The sequence below is a fragment of the Macrotis lagotis genome, chromosome 5, assembly GCF_037893015.1.
Source record: "Macrotis lagotis isolate mMagLag1 chromosome 5, bilby.v1.9.chrom.fasta, whole genome shotgun sequence".
Taxonomy (NCBI): Eukaryota; Metazoa; Chordata; class Mammalia; order Peramelemorphia; family Peramelidae; genus Macrotis; species Macrotis lagotis.
In genome coordinates, this window is record NC_133662.1 from 214300846 (window position 1) to 214309521 (window position 8676).

Consider the following 8676-nt stretch of genomic DNA (forward strand, 5'->3'; position numbering starts at 1 on the left):
GTTATATTCTGGATGTGTATTTTAATCTTTCATGTGAGCAAAATATTTGTCTATGGTCAGATTTTTTTCTTTATTGTTTGCTCATTTCCCCAGACTATATGATTTGATTTTAACTCTTTGTTAAGGTGGGGCTCCACTTCCAGGATGGAGGACACACCATCCCAAGCTTTTGAAGATTTTTGGCACACCCCACAGAGACCTGAAAGTTCTTAATTCCTCCAACATCTTTTGAGAGGCTATGGCTGCTCTCCTGACTTGTACTCTGGTCTGTGGATGACCACAACCACTCCTTTCTGCCCTGGAACCTTGAGAAGAGCCCTTAATCCAGTGTGGCAGAAAGCTCTGTTGTGCTTCTGCTCCTTTTCCTGAGACTGGGGTTCCAGATTGCAACCTGAATCTGAGTATGGGCAAAACCAGAGTACTGCCTCAGAGAGCTCTGCAATCTCCCCCAACGTCCTTATCTTTCATGGGCTAAGCACTCTGAATGAAGCTTCTCGGCAGCTACCCACAGGTGACTCCCCAGACCTGCTCCTGCTCCCTGAGGGGCTGAATCTGTGTTGAGGCCTGTGCTGGACTGGGCTCTGCTCTCACTACAGTTTTCCTGTTGCCCTTCTCAATTGTCCTTGGCAATTCCTGGCAATAGGTCTGGAAATCACCACCTCTGCCAAGGATCTTGGCACTGCCAGGAACCAGATGCCCTGCTGTCTATTCTTGGATGACTAGAGTTGATTTGATATGGTTTGACCCAGACTGTGTTGTGGGCCCTTTCCAACCATGGTGTAACAGACCTTTCCTGTGGATCTTCCAAGTTGTCTTGGTTGGAAAATTGTTTAATTCAGTCTTTTTGTGGGTTCTGCCATTCTAGAATTTGATTGGAGTCATTATTGAAAGGCACTTGGAGTGCTTTGGGGGAAGTTCACTGGAGTCCCTGTTTTTACTCTGCCATCTTGACTCTGGCTCCAGAAAGGCATTCTTTATTTTAGCTTCCACATTTACTTTGGTAATATTACATCTTTAACCAGTAGGACTCATTTTACAAGTCAGAGCCTCATAGATGTTTTTTAAAGATTCTTTCAACTTGTTGCTGACAGTGTTTATATCAGGTAAAAGGTTTGAATAAAGATAGAAACAGCAAGGGATAGGTAAAAACTTATATTCCATGAAGTTTCAAGTGTGTTTGGGGTTGTTCTGTTATTTCAGTCATGTCCAATTGACTCTTCATGAACACGTTTGAGATTTTCCTGGCAAAGATATTGACGGGCTTTGCCATTTCCTTCTCTAACTCATTTTATAAAGAGACTAAGGCAAATAGGGTAAGATGGCTTGCTTAGTGTGTTAGACTAGCCCAGAGCTAGTAAGCATCTGAGGCAGGATTTAAACTTGTGAAAATGAGCCGTGGAGTTTGAACACAGTTCAAGGACTATTCCCTTTAATTCAGGACAAAAAACAGCTATCTTATTGTCTGAAAAAAAGAAAGAAAATGAGTCTTCCTGACTGCATGTCCAGCCTCTATCCACTGCACCACCAAGCTGCTTGATGTGTATTATGGATTCCTATTTTGATATTCTTCTTAAAGCTCTATTGTTAATAAGATCAGAAACCCAAAGTATAAACTGATTTTTACTACATGAACTAGTCATTGGTGAAGTAAAATGTAAGAGGCTGCACTAAATTTTATTGAGTTCAGTTTTGCAAAAGATTTTTAATAGAAACGTCTAAGAATCTCTACAAGTGACTTGGAACTGAAAAAGCACGTCTACTGAAGAAGATTTCCTCTTCAAGCTGTCCTGAGAATGAGATATTCCAGAAAATCCAAGAGAAGATGTTTTCAAGGACCTAATGACTACATGGGACATGTAGATGAAGAGTCCTGATTAATAGACTTTGGCAGTGGGTTACTAGGATACAGGAAAACTTGATGTTGATTTTTATTTTTTTGGTTACAATATCTGTGTTTGCTGTTTTTCATTGTAACTCTCCTCTCTAAAATTCATCTAAGGCCTTAGATATTCTTACTATGATTTTGGCTAAGATTAATCAGTCTTGATCAGGGAAAATTGTGACAGGCCTACATAACAAATTATAGCAGAGATACAACACTCATTTCAGATGACCCTTGTGTGAAATCTTACTTCTTGGCTGCAAGGAAATACCCTGTTACCCACCCTTGATAAATGACCCTTGTCTCTTGTGTATTATTGTTCTTTTTAGACTTTGCATTAGTTGCTTGGTTAAAGCCTATTCTTGACTTGCTCTGGAAACGTTTGTGTTAATGTCCCCTACTGGTAAAAATACGGTTAAGAATCTTATAGAATTAGTTTATAGATAAGTGATCCAAGGGAGACCCATTGACTAAAGCGGGGATGGGGGGGGGGGGGTGTTGAGAAGTTAAAAATTATTCTGTAACATTTAATAATGGATTTTAATTCTGAAATTAACCCTATTCCTTAATTGTCAGAGAGGTGGTCAGCTGCCCCATTTGTATTTTAAGCCACTTTCTTTAAAATAACCAGTTACGTTGTTCCCAATGCTGTCTACTCTGTAACAAATTATATTGACTTCCCCACCTAGACAACTCTATACTCTTCAAAACAATTTTAAGACTGGTGAACTGTATGTCAGGGTCTTTGACCATCAAGAGAGGCCATTGACCCATTTTATAAGCTACTGCTAGCCTACCTAATCAATTGATATGCTCAGATCATTGTCTCTTGGTTTATGTTAATTTCCAGATGAAACAAATTGTCGATACACATGAAAACATGTATATGAATGTGTGTAATGACCTTGTACAGCCTCACTTAAATCCAATTCACTCATAGGCTGAGATTTCACAGTCATGGTGTCATTGAACCTCTATAAAAATAAAGGATGAACAACAATAATATACAAGCACACCTACATATACAGAGTCACATTTAGATTAAACTTAATGGTGAGCAAAGAAATTCAAATCCACAGAGGATGATAGAATCATAAATTTTAGAAATGAAAGTCACCTCAGGGGCTATATAATTTTCTTATTTCAACAATGAGAAAAAAGAGGCAAATGATTTTTCCCACTGTTATTTAAGTGGTAAGTGACAAATACCTTATACCTGAACTCCAAGTTCAGTGTTCTCTATCACTATCCCCCATTGTCTCCTGAGCTAGAAACCCCGGTGGCAATCCTTGACTGAATTTTTCTCTCCCTGCTTTCACTCTGCTTCAAAGGTGGGAAAGATAATGTCCATCAGTTTGTGGCTTGGATGACTAGTCAGTTGTGGCTACCAAAAGAACAGGGATATATTTCCCATAAAATGCTTAGAAAGACATAGTTCTTGGGTCTTAAGATGTAGGTGGAATATAGCACCTTTCATTTGTTCATACTCTCCTATCATTGGGGGGCTGAATGCATGATAGTTCATTTTCCCTGAATATTCAGTTACCACCTGGAAAAGGGGAACTCCTCCCCAGAGGCCAGCCTCACGCCTTCCAATTTGAACATTTGAACTGAAACTGATTTCTTTACTGAGCTGTCACATCAGATTTGTGATTACATATTATTTCAGTTTCCTGAATTCCCTTTTCTTGTCTTATTTACTATGCTACTTCCCTTACCCCTCTCTTTGGAGGAAGATCGACAGTTGTGTTACCATGGAAACTTCCCACCCCCTACCCTTTTTCCATTTCTCAACTATTTTCATACGTTTTTATAAAATATGCTATTTATAGCTCTTGGAGCTGTATTTCCCTCCACCTCTGAAAAGGAGGTTTCCTGTCTGACTAGAATACCAATGAGATTACTTTCAGGGAAGCCTCTGATGAATGCCATGAGAGGAACATATGTCCTCTTTGGGGTCTGAGTTTGACCTATATAAATAATTTCAAATGGCAAGATTGAAAATCCATCCCTGGGGCTTAGGATAGTATTGGAAGGTATTACCTCCAAAAAGACACTGATATAGGAAAATAAGCTTTGAAATGGGGAAGGGAGGGCTAATTGGATCTTGTCAGGATATTATGTTGGGGATTTCTGTGTAGGTATGAGTCGAATTTCCATGCTAATATTCTGATTCTGGCACTATTGAAAGCCCAGTGACAGAACAGCAAAATGAAAAGGCTATATTTAATAACCCCATCCCCCAATCTTTCAAGTGGATGGGGTCACTCCATGAATTTAAGAGTCATTGGGAGGTTGAATTGGAGATCTGACTTGATAAGGGTTACAATACTGGATTCAATGGCTGACATCTTATCTCTGGCAGAAAAGTAAGCTGTCATTTCAGGATCTTGAGCATTCCCACAAATATATCCTTTCCCACAGTACTGTGAGATTTCTGAGAACAAAAGAGGTAATAACATAACCCTATTTTGATTAGAATGTTGGCTATTCTCACCTTTGGTCACTTGCAAGTTTGATAAGAATGGGATCTAATATCAAATCCCTAACTCTTTGTCTTTATCCAAGTTACTGATAAATTGTTAAACAGCACATGGCTGAGGATCGAGTCTTCTTTCCTTCAAGTAGACAGAAATTTATTAGCTAATTGTCTTTTGGATTGGACAACCCAGTCCACCTAACTGTGCTGTGATCTAGTCCATATTTCAACATCTTGATCACAAGGATAGTATAAGGAGTTTTCATCAAATACTTTACTGAATCATAGGTATACTATTATATCCCTCCCCTTATCCATTAATATAGAGAATTCATTGGTCAAAAAAGAGATGAAGTTGATCTGGTGAAATCTGAGCTGAAAGCAACTAAATTCTTTCACTTATCTTCATGTATCTCAGGGTTCAATTCTCTATTGCCAACTTTGTTCTTTTTCCTGGTACAAAGATCAATCTTAGTAAGAAAAACACATTAAAATAAGAATTGAGAAATTCTATCTCCTTGACCCTCATCTATTATCATCACCCTGGTCATCCAAGCAAGAAGTCTTTTGCTTCTTCTTTTGTCTATCAGTCATACCCCTAAATCTAAACTATCCACTCCCAGACCTGGAAGTTTTCTTTATGCAGATGATTAAAGATCAAACTTAAATCCTTTAGCTTTCTACAAATGTATCTCCATCTACCTGTTGGACATCTCAAATCAAGTGTCCTTTAGGGATCCAGATTCAACCAATTCAAAATAGAACTCATTAGCTCCCCCCCAACCTTCTGCCTTCAACTTTCCTTATGTCTGTCAAGGACACCTATATACCAGTAACCTGCTTTTTTCTGCCTCAAGTCCCTTCCTCTCCAATCCATTCTCCCCTCATCTACTGAAATAATATTTCTAAAACTCAGATTTGACTGTCACAGCCTTGTTCAATGAATTCAAATGGTCCCCATTGCCTCCAAGACACAATATAAATGTAAATTCTTCTTTGGGGCATTTGAAATTCTTCATTACCCAGCCTATATCTACTTTTTTACAGCCTTCCTCTCTCCTCATTCCTCTCCACACTCTTCACTCCTCTCCATACACTCTATAAGCTAGCCAAGTCAGCCCACTTGCCATTTCTTGACCATGGGGCTCCATTTTCTGTACCCCAAGAGGTTACTCTTGTTGTCCCCACCTGACTAAAATGTTCTGCTCCCTTCTTCCTGCTTCCCAGCTTTCTTCAAGACTCAATTCAAATCCTACTTACTCCAGAAGCTTTTTCAGAATACCTTTATCTACTCTGCATAGAGCTTCTGGATACTTGGTTATTCCCATGTTGTTTTCCCCCATTAAAATGTGTACTTTCTGAGAGCAAAGACTATTTGTATCCCCAGATCTTAGCACAATGCCTAAGTTGTAACAAGAATTTAAATAAATGTTTGTTGACTGACTGAGACTCAAACACACCTTCTCCATAGGTCTTTCTTGGTTTCCTCAATGGCTATCACCTTTCCCACACCCTCCCCAAGATTATCTTGTATCTGTTTTATAAATGTTTTGTAAATAAAAATATAAGAATTTGCTGTTCTCTCCATGAGAATGTAAGCTCCTTGGAGACATTGACGGCTTCATTTTTTTTTACATTGTATTTTCTATGACTGACAGTATCCAATGATGTACATAATAGATATTTAATAAATCTCTCCTCTCATAAGACCTTGTTCACCTTTCTTCTGATGTATTTTTTGGCATTTGCACATATTTAAGGCCATGAATTTATCACTGGCAATTTTCTTGCATATTGTCTCCTGTGTACTACTAATCCTTTTAATATTCCCTTTTTCATGTTGTATCTGTTGCATTCTTTGTTATCCTGCTTAGAGCACTCTCTCTCTCTCTCTCTCTAACTTTTAAATTTACAAGTCTTTGGAGAGTTGTATTTTTACTGCTTCTCATTAGTCAGCCAATAAGTATTTAACAAGCACCTACTAAGTGCCAGATACTTTGCTAAGCTTGGCAAATAAAAGGCAAGAGACAGGCCTTAATCTAAGGAGCTCAAAGTCAGAAACACCTCTTAACCTACTTATATCCAGGATAAATTGGAGTTCAGTAATAGAGGCAAGATGCTATCATTAAGCATGATTAGGAAAGGCTTCTTAGAGAAGATGAGATTTTGTGGTTTGTCTTTCCTTCTTGAAGAGGACCAGGACATTAGGAAGAGGATGTCTTGACTTGCAACTGAGTTGAATTTGAGTGAGGGGCAGCTATGCAAAGTCACCAGCCTCATTTTCTCCTCCAGAATCATCTGGATCCAGTGGCAAGATATAGATCAGGACAGTGGAGATGGCCTTGGATCCAGTGGGAGTTTGGGGTTTTTTTTAATCTTGTAATAGGTCTCTGTTGTACTGAGGTAGCACTCATTCAGTCACAAGACTAAGTAAGAGGGGCAGCTAGGTGGTACAAGGGACAGGGCACTGGCCCTGGAGTCAGGAGGACCTGAGTTCAAGTCTGGCCTCAGACATTTAGTAATTACCCAACTGTGTGATCTTGGGCAAATCACTTAACCCCATTGCCTTGCAAAAACTCAAACAAACAAGACTATGTAAGAAATAGTCAAAGAACGACTTCTTTTACCTAGCTAGGAAAAATCAGTTTGGAGGTGAAGACCCTTGGCATTGTTGGCAAAAACAGAAACAATTTCTATTTATACTCACTTTTGAGCCATTAGGGTCTGAAAAATGGCTAAATGAGGCTTGGGCTGGTACTTAGTGTTGGCCAATCAATGAAAGCCAGAGCAGGTCTAACAAACTCACCCATCTCCCAGGGTTGTTGTGAGGATCAAATGAGACATTAAATGTAAAAGCACTTAGTAAAGGGCCTGGGACCATGACCAACATTTATTACGTTCACTATTATGACTAAGTATTATTTTTTCATAAGTCCAAGGTGAGTTTTTGGCACTATACCATACCGCCTTTGATTCTAACAGTCCAAGAACAAGTCCCTGAGGGCCTTGTGTTTGATCTATCTGCTTTATGGCGAACTCTTTTCTCCTTTCCAGCTGTATTTTTAAATGGTGAGGGAGGCAAGATTTTTAAGCACTCTTTAGCTTCCCTTCCTGAAGACCCAAAGAGAATCTTAGCTGACATTGTCCCACATGCTCTCCTTTTGATTTTACAAATCAAGTATAAAGATTACTCACTTTGTTTTACACACATAGACACACACACATCACACACACACACACATACATACACACTAAACCTGTGGAAGCACATTCCCTCCCCATATGTTGTTGATGATGCCTTGGGGAGGGGAGCATTGCTTAATTTTGGTTGATTATTTGGAAGAGTGCTAGACAGAAAATTGGAAGAAATGAAGCCAAGAGCATACGTAATTTTTAAAGCATTAGCTTGTAGCTTTCAGTTCCTGATTTCCTACTATAAATCTAATGATCTCCAAGTCTTCCTAAATACTGCCAAGAAAAACAAAACAGAACATCCCTAAACCCCCCACCAAACCAAACCAAAAATCTTGATGTGCTTTTAACTACTAAACAATAATAACGATGTGCAACAGCTGCAGGCCCACTTCCGAGTTACCAGCTGAGAACTCAGGGACAGTGTTATTAGCAAAAACGTTTAACTGCTTGGGAAGATGAATCAGACAATGACTCACAAATATGAGTTGAGTGCTTGCAAACCATATTCCTTGAGGTGTGTCACTGTGGAAGACTGGTCATATTGAGACTAAATAAGCAGAATGAGAGAAACAAATCTAAAATCCAGTTTGTATAAAATTATTCTTATGATGTGCAAAATCGTAAAAAAGAATTCTTGTTGCTCAAAAGAGAGCTGTTCATAATGTCTGGATTCCTAGGAAAGTATCTGAATGTGGTGGGAGGAGTAACAGACTTGGGAGCCAATAAATTTAGGTTCAGATCTAGAGAACTAAGGAGTTATGATTTCGCTCTTTGAGACCAGACGTGACATGTGCAGAACTGCAAAGCCTCTATAAGTATTAGTTCTACTGCTTACTAAAGAGGAAGATGGGCCAATGGAAAGAACACTGGACCCCAGAGTCAGGAAGGCCTGAATTGAAATCCCACTTTAGGAATGGTCTTACTGGACAACTTAGCCTACCAGCTTCAGTTTCTTCATCTATCAAGTGGGGATAGAATAGTTCCCATTTCACAAGGTTGTTGTGCGGAAAAATTAAGACAACACATGTGTAAAACATTTTGCAGACCTTAAAATTGAATGCTCTATATGAATCCTAGCTATTCTTGTAACTAGCCATAAGACTTCAGAGAAAACACTCAA